The sequence below is a fragment of the Carassius auratus genome, unplaced genomic scaffold (genome assembly GCF_003368295.1).
Source record: "Carassius auratus strain Wakin unplaced genomic scaffold, ASM336829v1 scaf_tig00215814, whole genome shotgun sequence".
Taxonomy (NCBI): domain Eukaryota; kingdom Metazoa; phylum Chordata; class Actinopteri; order Cypriniformes; family Cyprinidae; genus Carassius; species Carassius auratus.
In genome coordinates, this window is record NW_020528255.1 from 21720 (window position 1) to 36487 (window position 14768).

Here is a 14768-nt window from a genome sequence, read left to right on the forward strand (position 1 = left end):
TGAATGCAAACGCAGTAAGATTACCATCCCCTGATGATTGGACTCTTGACACAGTGTGGTGAACTCCCTCTCTCCGAGGGTTAGTCAGTTTTTCGTGTTGTTTTAATTAAGCATGAGTTGCGGTGTGTGTTTCCGGGGCCCTGGTGTGGCCGTGGGCACATCACAGCTTGCTGCACACCTGCTGTTTGCATCAGTCTGCGCAGAAGCCTCGCGAGTCCTCACACTCTTTCATTAGACACAGGCAGAGTGGCCCCCGCTGGGACACTGTACCTCCAAGAGGGGGAAAAGTGAGTTTGCCTTGAGACAGCCAGAACTCTCTGAAGAAATGACGCGTCAGAAACAAGAAGCCAAAGAGTTCAACAGGAATTACATTTTAAAATATGTCTTTATTATTATTATTCTTTAGAAGTGACAAACACGAGGAAGAAAAATCTTTAAAAGTAACTTTTTTTTTTTTTTAAAAAGGTATAATTTACAAATAAATCTGTTGCTTTGCTTTAAAAAAAAAAAAAAACTATTAGAGGCATAGTTTACCAAAAAAAAAAAAAAAAAAAAAAAAACCAGTTCTGTTATCATTTGCTCACCTTTAAGTTGTTCCAACCCTGTATGAGTTTCTTTCTTCTGATGAGCAAAAAAGATGCTTTGAAGACTTTTTGTAAATACAGTTGCTGGTAGCCATTGACTTCCATAGTATTTTTCCCCCCATAGTATGGAAGTCAATAGCTACCTGAAACTGTTTGATTACCAGTGTTCTAAAAAATGTCTTTTTTGTTTTCAACTCATACAGGTTTGGAACAACTTGGTGAATAAATGACAGGATTGTAATTTTTGGGTGATCTCTTGAAGTTCACCAGAATAGAAATGCAACATACATCCCTGTATAATTACATGTCAGATTGTGCTTCAATTTCAAGTTATACTGCATTTTGTAATTATACTGCATCTCTTAGTGGCATAAAAACGTGGATTAAACAAGTGCACAGAGAATATTGAGACTTGTGTATAAACAATAATAAGAGTTATCTAGCAGTTTTCTTTAGGATTCCTCCTCTTGAGTTTGGCTGGAAGCAGATGCTTGAGATTGAGATGTTTGGTGGAGTGGTGTTGTCCTCCATTTAATTAGTCCAAATACAAAAGAGAGAGCTCCGACAGCAGCCGAAACTGTGGCAATGAGCTACAGGAACAGAGGAAACATCTACTTGTGAAAATTAGCCTCTCATCATTAGACAATCTCAGAGACGAATCATTATGATGTTAACACAGTAACCACAGGAGCTTCCCCATGAGGCGATTATACACTAATAAGCAAATTAAACAACAAGGAGTTCATCCAGGCTGTTTTTTGTTTTTTGTTTTTTTGTGGTTGACTGACTGACTGCTTTATAATTCCATTAAATGTTCAATGCTACAGTACACTTTTGGTCCAGACAGCCAAAAATCAATATTTCTACTTTAAAGACAAGAACAGACAGACCTTTACTGCAGTATCCTGATGTAGTTGTAAAGATTGCAGGTGTGCGCTGAACAGTGCCAGTGTGCAGGGCAGGTAGGCATCTGTGCTATTGGTCTCTCTACATCTATGGAAAATATATACATATGCTGTAATAGACTGTTAGAACAATATATAATAAGATAATGGCAGTCTGGATGTTTCATGATTGTGGTGTTGTCTTACCTTTGGTACAGGGTGCTGAGAAGCATCTGTCGGTCTGTTAAGTGAAGGTGGAGCAAATTGAGCTCAGAAAGCACACTAAACGGCAGAGATTCTCCGCTTTGCACAAGCAGGCCAAGATTATACCAACCCTGAGGAGATAAATTAATTCAGTGAAATTTAAAACAAAAACAAAAAACAACAAAAAGCAAAACAAATAATAATAATAATAATAATAATAATAATAATAAAATGAATAAAGCAACAACAAAAAAAGTTAAATATTGTGCATTAGAACGAATGAATAAATAAACAAATACTGCTGTTAAATCAAAATAGCACTTGTAGAAAAATCACACATAAAACAGTCAAAAACTTACTATATTTTAGAACAACAAACACAGCTTGTTAGAAGAGATCAACTTTCATGTTCCTCAGAACAAATAAACTACTGTTTGTTAAAAGAAACTTTTCACTTGTTATAACAAATAAACAAAAACTTAAAAACTAAGACAAATAAACAAAGCTTGTTAGAACAAATACAGCTTGTTAAAACAAAAACAATATATTTTATTAGAATGACAAACATACCTTGTATGAACAAATGAAAAAAATTATTAAATAAATAAACTTGGGCTATTGTTTACTTATATATATATATATATATATAAATATATATATACACACACAGTTGAAATCACATATTTATTATAAATGATGATTCCTGATCATTCAAGGTTACACTTCAGTCCATTTGCTGATACAGGTACCTGCGGTTCATTCTTGAGAGCTGCTTGCTTGTACAGCTCGGCGGCATCAGAAACCTCTTTTCTGCCCAAAGCCTGTTCGCCACAGAACAAATCTCCCATTCTGATCAAAGCTGAGAGGGAAACAAACATCCATCACCGCATGCAGAGACTCCAGCTTAAGCTACAGGGAGCTTGAGAAAGAGCACATGTACTGATGCACTGACGCAGGACAGAGTCAAACCTCAGGTGCCCTTCACAACAAGCATTTCAGTTCAATATAAAGATATATGACTGCCACTCTGTCCCACACTAAATTACATTCATTTTATATTCTACTGCAGCAGTTGTCAACCTTTTCAGATCAAATATAAAATGAACAGACCCTAATATATATAAAAATAAAAAAGATATCAGTAATTACAAATAAATTAATTAAAATAACTATACAGAAAAAAAGTAAAACAAAATTCAATAAAAAATATAAAAATTTAAATATTTTCCCCATTAATAAAAAGTAAATAAATAAAAAATAAATAAAAATAATTTTAAAACAAATCACGACATGTCTTTTTACAAAGACATATACAATACATTTTCACATAATTTGAATTTATATTTTAGTCCTTATTACCGTAAGGAGCCGGATCTTGAGCCTGTATTGACATGTTATAATATCTCAACATGCACTGAGTCACCAGCGCTGGATCCAGAGAGACCTACAATATATAAAACATCTGTCAAAGCCACTGAAGTGAAGAAGTTCATCTGAATCTAAAGAAACGGTTTAGAATGGACTCACTGAGTTGAGTTCACACAGGTACGCCACATTAAACTGAGCTGCTTCAAATCCACTCTCTGCAGCACTCAGGTAATAAATCAAAGACATGATCCTGCAACAATGAGAGAGAGAGAGAGAGAGAGAGAGAGAGAGAGAGAGAGGATGAAATAAACAATAGAAAGTGCAACATCCTTTTCAAATGTAAATGAAATCTAAAAGGGTATTCATGCTGTAATTGAATATTATGAGTATTATAGATTCATATCTGCATCTTTATCTCGGTGGCCACTCAAACTGAAAGGTTTACCAGTCTCCTCTGAAATAGGCATTCAGTCCGTTCCTCAAGACTTTTCCCAAATATCCATTCTGTTCAGACGCCCATTTAACCCAACTAAAGTCCAAAGAGAAAGAGAAAAGTTCCTTTCCTATTAATGCAACAGCAAAATGTGAGCTAGAAATAACTTGGTGCCACACAATAAAAACTGAATCTCTTCAACAACTAGGGGATTATGGGTAACAGAGGCATCATGCCCATTCACAATGAGTGAACATGTGCACATTCAGATTTTTTTGAGCCAAATTTGATAAGTTGCTTGATGCTCATGAATGGCAGATGAAGCTTGCTTTTATATCTACATTAAAATATATATTAATAATGCATAATATTATTTTGAGTTACATACAGAACAGCATCTGCCGGGCGTCTGGCAACTCGTCCAGGAATCCCATGAATCCAAATATCAGCCAATTCAATGCCACCGTTCAAGTGTCCTCTCTGGGCTGACTTTAAATAGTACTTATATGCCTTAAACTGATGAAGAAGGAAAGTCATAGTTAACGAAACACTTTATTTGATTAATATGAGGTGTAAAAGCACTTCAGCGTGTGAGTGTTAACCTGGTCGGCAGGTTGTCCAGGATAAAGGCCCTGAGAGTAGAAAACTCCCAGATTTATAGCAGCATCAGGGTGACCTTTGGCATCAGCTTCTTCCCACAGATGTACAGCCTTCTCGTAATCCTTCTCATACTGCTCGTAGTACCAGCCCAGAGCAGTGATAGCAGGAACAAACCCCTGCAGGGTGTAAAAATCACATACAGGTCGTGTATTGAGTGGTAAATATGTCAGTAAAAACAGTGATCCATTACATTCAGTAACATACATTAAGAGCATATGCACTTGCATTTAATAATCCAATTATATTAATTAGTTGCCTCACTTTAATATGACAATTCACTTCAAAACAAGTACTGTACAGTTGCCATTTGACATCATTCATGCCATTAACATGAATATACACAAGAAATGAAGACAAAACTAGACGCTTTTTCCATCTTCAAACATAAATAAATCATATGAGGAACCCCAGTCCTAAAATGTAAAAGGCAACTACATATTTTATGTATAAAGACCTATTATTTTTGTATTTACTGTGAAAATATTATAAAACATATTTAGGAGGTTTTTAGTTCCCATTTCTATTCTCATTATAGTACTATATTGTCAGATATATTTATTATTTACTTATTGAATATATCTATATATAGTGTGTGTGTCTGTGCATAATAATAATAATAATACTACATAACTTATTTAAAAACTAGTGCTGGGCAATGATTAATCACATTGAAAATAAATATATCCTTATAATTCTTAAATATGTACATGTATGCGTGTGTATTTATATACATATACACAAAATTTACACATATTTTATGTACACAACTTTTATTTTGGATGTGATTAATCATTACCCAGTACTATTAAAAACATTACATAATTTTAATGTTTTTATTTATACTTTTTTTTCTCATCTTAATTTTACACCTATCCCTTAGCACCCCCTGGCATCCCAATTTTTTCTCACCATAATACTGTATTGTCAGATGTTGTATACATTGATGAATATATCTAATTACATATTTTTGTATTATTCACTTTGTATTATTTTTTTACCTACATTTTCCTTCATTTTTCACAAGCTCCCTAGCACCCCTTCCAGTCCTCTTTTACCAGGTTGAAAACCCCTGGTTTTAAACAAACTTTACACAGCACCTGCAAGATATACCTGTTCTATTGCTTTCTTCAGGAACGTGACTGCTTTCTGAACATCTTTTGGAACTCCTTGACCCTGTTAATACAAGAAAATATGATATGATCTTTAGTACATTTGATCTCCTCTAAACCCCTATCTTCAGCATCATTCATTTTAAACACTTTGCAAGACTGCCCTCTGCTGGCCAAATCAAATATTCTTCACAAACCATCACACAAGAATCACACAGAAGATTCAGGACTGCATATAAGAGCAAAGACAAAGAATCCTGACCGTAAGGAGCACAATGGCGTAGTCGTACATGGACACGGGGTCATGGAGTTTGACTGCACCTCTCTCATAGTGTTTCACTGCTGTCTGAATATCTGGAGACACTCCTTGCTGACCCCAGAATAACATGCGCCCCATTGCTTGCTAAAGAAAAATTAGTAAGTAAATAAATAAACTAGCATTTAAAAGTTTGATGTCAGAAATATTAATCAGCACAACAGTTTTCAACATTAATTCATATCATAAGAAATATTTCTTGAGCTACACAGTCAGAATATTAGGATGATTACTGAAGGTGCTGATGCTGAAATTTCAGCTTTGCATCAGCAATAAATTACATTTTGAAAATATATTAAAATAGAAAGTTTTTTTAAACTGTAATAATTAGTACAGAGAAATACTGTAACATCAAAATGGAACATTCGGTGCACTTTATCATATATATAAAAAAAAATAGCTGGATGTTTTAATACCTCAGCTTCAGCCACTCCACTTCGCGCCTGCAGCTTTAGCCAGTGAAACAGATCGTGGTTTTCATTGGTTTGGGCCTTCAGGGTCTCTTCATCATTTAAACGTATCAACTCAACAAAAGTCTACCGAGAAGAATAGAAAGCTATTCAAATTGCCTTGCACAACACAACACAACACATCATTCAATTTAAGGGTTAGTTTTTATGTGAATCTAATTTCATAATGACCTTGAAAGAGTCTTAAATTTGATGCCAAAGAAAAATAAAGGCAATGAAGCACATTTATGCAATGAAGCACAGTCTGACTGGAAAAAAATAAAAAAACATTTTCAATGCTTTGCTGTGCCTCACAGCCTCATTTTTCTTTCTAAACCCTGTATTAAAACTGAAAAGTTAAATTTAATTTATCCCCAATAATACAAGATGAAGTTTACTGAGCCCCTAAGGGGGCATGGTGATGAAAAAAAAAAAATCATACTCCCTTAAGAAATGTTGCCCTTGCTCAAAGCAAGCACGTATTCCCACACAAAACCATTGCATTTTCACACAAAACTATTACGTTCTCCTGCAAAACCACTGCTTTCACAAAAACAAGTGTGTTCTTTCACAAAATAATTATATTCTCCTTAGAAACTTTGCAATTTCTAGCAAAATATGTGTGTCGTTTTTTTTGCTCTAAACGATTGCATTCCCTTCCAAAAAAACATTGTATTCTTGCGCTGTTTTGTATTCTAACATTGTATTGTTTTATTTTTTTACAAAATGGTAGTGTTATTCTTACAGAAATATATTGCATCCTCACACACACACACACAGCAAAAAAAGCATTCTTTCACAAAACTATTGTTTTTGCGCAAATATATATACACGTTTCCATGAATAACTATTACATTTTCACAAAACTATACTGTTCTCTGGCAAAACATTTGTGATCTCAAAACTATGGTTTCTCATTATTTGCAAGAGAATGTAAAAGCAACTGTAATATATAAATATAACTAGAGAAATGTATATTATATATGTATGTATTAGGGGTGTAACGGTTCACAAAATTCACGGTTCGGTTCGATACGATACACTGATGTCACGGTTCGGTTCGGTTCGGTACGTTTTAGATACAGCAAAATGTAAAAACATCTCAACTTTTCAGAATGCTGCAAGCGCACCGCGGGTCATGTGACAAGAACTAACCAATCAGCTTCATCCTTTCCCGTAACAACGTTGAAAACTCAGCCAAGATGAAGGAACAGCTGTTCACAGTTGTATATGGATTGCAATTTTGAAATAAATTTAGTAGCAGAGCTACTGCAAGCGATTTTTAGAGCTTGCAAATCCATTTATCCTTCGCTGAAATTTCCGCGTCTCATGGAGAGAGCACGTCATTGTTGCTTAGCAAAGACAGACGCCTCATGAGCGCTTCTGCCCGAGCGCTTTGGAAAGGAGGAGAAAGACGCGCTTAGCGTTTTCCACGCGTTTTTAGGCGCGATATGTGAACGGCCCTAAGGCGCTCGCTCACTCAGCACGCGCTGAAGGCTCGTTGCAAAATGTCTAATGCATTTAACAGACCAGAAATATAAGATCCTAAAATAACCAACAGGTCTGGTGTGGGTGCACTTTGGATTCCCTGTAAGCTATAATACCGGTGTCTAAATGCTGCAGGGATAGTTTGTTGCGTGCTTGTTTCTCATTTTTTTCGTCTTTTCCCAGATACTGACACAATAAGGTGATGTCAGCGTAAATGAGTTGACATGTTTCAAGTATTCCCGCTGGTGTTTTTTTTTTTTTTTTTTTTTTTTTTTTTGTATTCCCGCTGGTGTACCCTGTCATGTTGCAGATGCGACATACCGTTGTTTTTTATCCACCACTCTCTTGCCATCACCATTATAGCTTAAAGGGAATCCAAAGTGCACCCAAACACCAGACCTGTTGGTTATTGGGGGATCTTCTCATTTCTAGTTTGTTAAACGCATTGGCTATTTTGCAACGAGCCTTCAGCGCGTACTGAGTGAGCGAGCGCCTGACTGAGTAGTACCCTAACATAAACATATAAGATGGTGTTTTTTTCTTCTTCGGGAGTGTCAGGGGCGTTGCCTGTTACGTCGTTTGGGTTATTGGGCTACCTTGTTGAACGCATATCATTATATTTCTCTTTTTTTTTTTTTTTTTTTTAATATAATGAATTAGTCCAACGAACCGTTCGGTATACATAATGCGTACCGCGTACCGAACCGAAAACGTCGTACCGAACGGTTCAATACGAATACGCGTATCGTTACACCCCTAGTATGTATGTGTATATATATATATATATATATATATATATATATATATATATATATATATATATATATATTTTTTTTTTTTTTTTTTTTTTTTAACCATCTTCCGTGATTTGACGAATTTGAGTGCTGTTTTCAAAAAAGAGACTTAAAAAATTATCTTACTTGCTGTGGGGAGGGATTCTTCTGATCTATGCTGGTTTGTCTTGCGATGTTAATGTAATAAGCATAGGAAAGGTCACGGTCAGGGGTCACCTCCAGGTCACCAACATGATGCATGTGCCCTAAACGTAAGAGCGCCAGCCTCCAGTCCTTCTGAGCCGCCAGCAGGGCCAACAGCCATGCCTGCGATGCCACACATCAGGTTTCATGTTGAACTACTAATCCTCATTCACTTTCACAGAGTTCAGATTAGACATGTAGAACTGATGCATGAGAAACCACATTATCCCAGACAAACACACACACACCTTGTACGTCTGTCTCCTGACTCCGAATCCACTGCTGTACAGTACAGAGGCCAGATGCAGTGCTCGATTGTCTCCCAAACAGCCAGATTGCAGCAGGAAAGGCATCACCCTGGTTATAACATCCAGACTGTGAGCTGTACTGATCTTACGGAGGACTAGAGCATACAGAATCCTTCCCACAGCTGATGCATTCACCCTGCCTACAAAACAGGTAACAATAACAGAATATAAACTTTATATAATATTACTGACCCCCAAACTTTTAAAGAGTAGAGTGTGTATGATGTGAACACCCATCAATAAACTGTTTAAATACAATCGTACCATATTTCTGTGATAGTAGTTTGGTCAACTGTGCAGCTTGGCGTCTGTAAGGATTTGATTCAAAGAACATACACTGTTCTGTTGAGTTGAGAGTACTGTGATTCATCTGCAGCTCTGTGTATGTGTCCAAACAGCTGTCTGCATGTGAATATTGATGTGGTGAAACAAAAAAACTGGAGACAATGACAAAAACATATTTTACTCTCTAGTCCCATCTAGTGGACATCCATGGTACTGACCTGATGATCTCCTTACAGAAAGAGAGTCATCTAGTGCAGACAGAAAAAGCTCTGATTTGAAATTCTCACAAGACTGGAACCATCCGGTTATATTCACTTTTGAGATTACAGGAGGAGGGTCAATCTCAGCCTGTGGAGATGGAAAATATCGTAGTATACACACACACACACACACGTTATTATTATATATATTGAACGCAATGTAAGTCACTACCAAGAATAATTAACCATATGCATAAATATAAATATATAATATAATAAACAAAACATCCTATTATGTCTTACCTGGTCAGCTGGGAGGCCTTCTATACGATAATATGTAGCTGGTCCATAATATCCTTCAATGCCTCGTACAAATTTACCTCCACCAATCACAAAATATCCTTGCGTGTCGTTCCAACATGATGTTTTTGCCAAATCTGCCCAAAACACCAGATCTTTCTTAAATGTAACAATTGTGAAATGTTAAGTTTTACAGCTTTAAAGGAAGATTCTTACACATGCTCAGCTGTGCTAACAAACTTCTGCTGCCCTTCCGTACATGCAATAGAAATTGTCGCCTACAGGAGAGGGAAATATGGGGAAATGAGTTTCACAAATGCCTGGATCAGTTGGCACAAGAATAGTGAATCAAAGTGAATTAGAGAAATGTAGGAATGTCACTGCAACTGAGAGACAAATTATATGGGCACACGCCTGGACTACAAAATATAAAAAATGTATTCGCTAACAATATTAGCGAGGACATCTCTGTGTGCAAATATAATAGTTTTCAGACATGATGTTAAGGCCCACTTTAAACCAAATAAATATGTTTTTTATTTCAACATGTTCTGGAATAAATGTTACATTGTATAAAAATAAATAAATCCATAGGTGTATGCTTTTATAGATGCAGATACATAAGATATTGTTTTTCACTAAAATTATTATTAATTAAAAAAAAAAAAATAAATGCACCTTTATTTGCCAACTTGAACTTTTCTCATGCAAAACTACATTTTGAATCCATTGGCGCCTGTAGGATAACAATAAGCTATTTCTGAAACAATTTGAGAACCAAATCTGTGGCCTTTGTGCACCAACAATACTACGAGATCATTACACATGAATGCATCCTTAAACTTACTACACGTCCCAGAATCTCCAGGCTGATTCGACACCACTGATGAAGAGGAACCTTAAAAGATGAAAGGAACGCTGAGGAGTACCTGGCATCTCCATGCACCTGGACATGAATCTTACCTGAACAAATCAGACATTTTACATTTCATTTATGCATTTAGCAGACACTCTTATCCAAAGCGACTCACAAGCTATATTATTATTATTATTCAAGCTATTCATTTTATTTTATTTTTTACCAGTGTGTGTGTTCTCTGGGAATTTAACCCACGACCTTTAGGGCTGATAATGCAATCCTCAACCACTGAGCCACAGGAAATTTTGGTACATTTTGTAACTGATCAAAAACAGAAATAAGTGGTTCATAACCTTACCAGTGTCGGTGAGGAACATTGTAGGGGTGACATAATTATCTTCAGAATCAATGTGCAGCAGAAGCCCACATAAAGGGTTACTGCAAGGTTTCTCCACCAAAACCCAAAGCGAAACAGCAAACCTAAAAAGTCAACAATCATGAAGTTATTCCACAAATTAAATGATAATCTTAAACCTTGTTGCCAAATTAGTAGAAATAAAGAAGCTCCCACCAGGGATAATATATGGATTTGATTCTCAGCCCTTCCAAAACTTCATTTCTGAATGGCTGGAGGGTTTTGATGATGCCATAACGTTCACCAGTAGAAGCATATATTGTGGAGAGAAGAGATGCCACCTCTTAAAGAAAAGAGTGTGACAACTTGTAGAGAATGCACTTTTTATGATTTAAACTGCAAATAAAAACACTTAAAGTGGCATTATTGTGCCATTTATGTATATCACATATAGTATAATACCATTTTCCTCCAAGCACTGTGGCATGTCATCTCTTCTGACTCTCCAGAGCAAATCGGTGTCCCATTTGGCACAAAGCTGGTGCTGTTTGAAGGGTCGACTCAGTGGTGATTGAATATCAAGGAGAACCGTCACACTGGTTCCTGGAAACCTGCCAGGTCCGGTGGACTCATCCGGTCCGATCCAAGCACGCAATAAACAGCTGAGAACCCAGTCAGACCCGTGTATTATCCAGTCAGGTCGGTACACAAGCCAGTCAGGAAAACGCACGTTTACCAAGCGGGTTCTGGAGTGTCCTGGCTCGCAGGTCCAGGATTTGTGGAAAACGGCTGAGGTAGATCCAGTATCGAAGGGAAACCAGAACCTGAACATGCACAACGGACGACTGAAAACAGCTGTACTTTACGCGTAAAGGACAGCTGGAGACGGGCTCGCCAGGTGCGTCAACAAGAGCCACGTTACCTGTGCTGCTGGACCGGCTCAGACAGCCAGGTAAAGACATCTGCTTATAAACAAATATACAACAGATATATTAAGTTATGGATGTAAACTACAGGTCTACCTCGAATTTGCGTCTGAAATGCACTCACTGTACTTACAGAAATAATGACATACAAACACAAACAGAACATCTCTTTGGAAGATCTCCCATCATTCCTCCGCGAAACCCAACAATCATTAAAATATTAGGATTAAACAAAGCAACTTTCATCTGATTAAAATGAAGCTTTTTGCTGCGTTCATTGTGCACAGTCGCGCATATTGTTGCGTTATTTGTCTGGTTGCGCCATATCCGCATCAAAGACCGTTGCAGTGCAGGATTTCATGTGATCAACGCCAAAGCAGGTACCCGGATAACATCCTGTTTGAGCTGCAGGTGTAAGAGTTTAAGCAAACAAAACTGAGGAGTTCCACCCTCTAACGCAAACTTAGCATATCTCATGAATAATTACTCTCAGGTTAAGTGATGTATACGTTTCTGGACAACCTTATTTTGATTTGGATTATAGTACAGCTTTCATAGATGTGCAATATATTAATAAACACCCAATGCAGTTTTAAGATTATGCTATAACTGTGCCCCGTGCGGATATGCCAGGGAATGTCTTGAATTTTATAATTTAGGAATTAGCTTTGTTTCAAGTTATTTTAACTAAGTTAGCCACACAGGAAGTGGCATTCTGGGTAATGAAGTGTTTCCACATTGTCTGATTCATACGAGGACATAAATGATGTGCATATGCAAATGGGACTTTGCAAATAGATCTGTTTGTTTGAGGACTGAGAGATAGAAACAGTAGATAGAACAACATATAGATCAAGATATCGACAGAAAGATAACTAGAACTCTGAATAACTAGGACAGACAGAAATATAGAACAGTAGATAAACTGATAGAACAACATCTAGAACAGTAGACACATCAATATATTAAAATAACTATTTATCGACAGCATGATAGCTAGCTAGTTAGACCAAAATATTTGGGGCCACTGTATGGGTTATTGGCAAAAAAAAAAAAAAAATGGAATAATGGAAACTCACTCATTTATTTTTATTTTTTTTATTTATTGCTTTCATGCAGGAGTGCCATAAAATTTGAAGACTACAGTTTTGAACATTACAGAAGATGCAAAATGATAAATTTACTTTGTTTCTTCACCTCTTTATGTACAGTATAGGCATAAATAGCTCAAACAGAAGAAGTGAGAAGAAATATATTAAGGGCAACGGAAGTCTAAAACAGCTCCTGTCTCTCCCCTGTCCATGTTTGAGAACTGGTGTTGAGAACATGCATCAAACACGGCAAAGTGCAGTTTTACTGGACCCGGACTGATGCGCACACACTGACATACTCAACTGACAAAAGAGCTTCTTCGTGCAAAAGAAAAACATCTGCACAGTTGTATATCTGTTAAAGACTGATTTGGTTGATACACATTTGGATGTGGTCTTGTACCATCTTTCACAAAAGAAATGACATGTTTCGTGCAGCACTGCTTTGGTTTGCCTCCAGGTTCATGGATACGTAGGACCTTTAAAGCCGGTGAGTAAAAAAAAATTAAATAAAACGCCATAGTGACATCCCTCACGAAGCCTTTTGATTCTTAACCCCCTCTCTTTTCAGAAAGTGTGCTTGAAATTTTTAGTACACTGGGATTAAAAAAAAAAGACCATGTAAACCACAAGAAGAACAGAGACTGGCCTCCACTTCCTTAAAAAATGCACAGTTGTAAAATCCGTTTGCCTGAACTTCTGAACATTAAAGGCAAGTCACTCAATTATAACAGCAATTGCGTATGGTCTAGCTTTAAAGTGACAAAAGAGCACCTGAAATCAAGGATTCGACGAATTGTGTGTCCAAAAAAAATTGAGACTTAACAAAATACATCCAAGCTCTCTTTCAAAAATGCCAGATGTAGACCCACCCTTCCACCATGATTAGGAAAATCTGCATCTTTACAGTAAACCTATTTAAGATGAGATCTCAGATCAGTGATCTAACAAAACCTTTAGTGTGTATACATTTTCTGGATGGTGGTTTTAGTCTGGCACTTTGAATAAAAGATCTGCTGAAACTGTAATTACTCTATAATTTGAACAAAGTGTAGTGTTAATTCACTGTTTTTGGGAACTTGGATTTAGGATGATGTCATTAGAAACAGTCAACAGGGGCATGTTTAAGAGTAAATGCTCAAAAAAACATTAATGCGGCATATTCATTGACCATCTTGCATTTTCTAAATGATTCGGAATGATCAACAATGATCAAATGTTCTAATCGTGTAATTCTCCAACATACTAGAAATCCCTGAATCCTTGAAGATACGTTCATTGTCATGGTTTGTGTAAACGTTTTAGTGCGTATTCCAGCATATTCTAAATGTTCTTTACAAAACCGATGCATCAACATTAAGAGATAGTGCAACATAATTGAGGGGAGTTTCACACTGATAGTTCAGCCCTTTTACGGTTTCTCTGACCAATCGACAAACACTTATCCAAGAATACCATTAAACGTTTCGCTGACAATTACTTTGATCTTGAAAGACATTAGAGTGTGCTAACAGAAACAAAAGAACCAGGCTATTTCGTGTTGTAAGCAAGGGGGAACAAGAAACAAGCAAACATCTAGGTGCATTCAAAGTTCAATCAAACAAAGGCGAAGACATGCAAACTGATACAGATTATACATGGAAAGAAACGTCCATCAGAGGGAAGATTTCTTTGAAAGTCTGGCACTGTCTCCTGCTGAATAAATAATGCATTACATTCCCCCCAAAAAGTTCCACCCTTTTCCCACTGGTATATTGTTCCCATCCTACCCCAAAACCATGCTTGTTCCTAAGTGTTCCTCTGAAAAGGCAAACATTTCTATAAAGACCTTGGAAAGGAATTTGGTTGTGCCATAACTTGGGGAAAAACATAAATCAAAAACATTTATATCAACAATACAACAAGAAAAGTAAGGGAAAAACAAAACTGTTGTCCAGTTGTCTTATTTCTTCTGTTTTTTGAAGATCTTGAA

General features: G+C 36.6%; 1 pseudogene; it reads right to left on the reverse strand.

Annotated features, from left to right (window-relative positions):
* Positions 1 to 527: 527 nt before the first annotated feature.
* On the reverse strand, positions 528 to 11871 carry LOC113095966 (protein sel-1 homolog 3-like; annotated as a pseudogene).
* Between the last annotated feature and the right edge of the window lie 2897 nt (positions 11872 to 14768).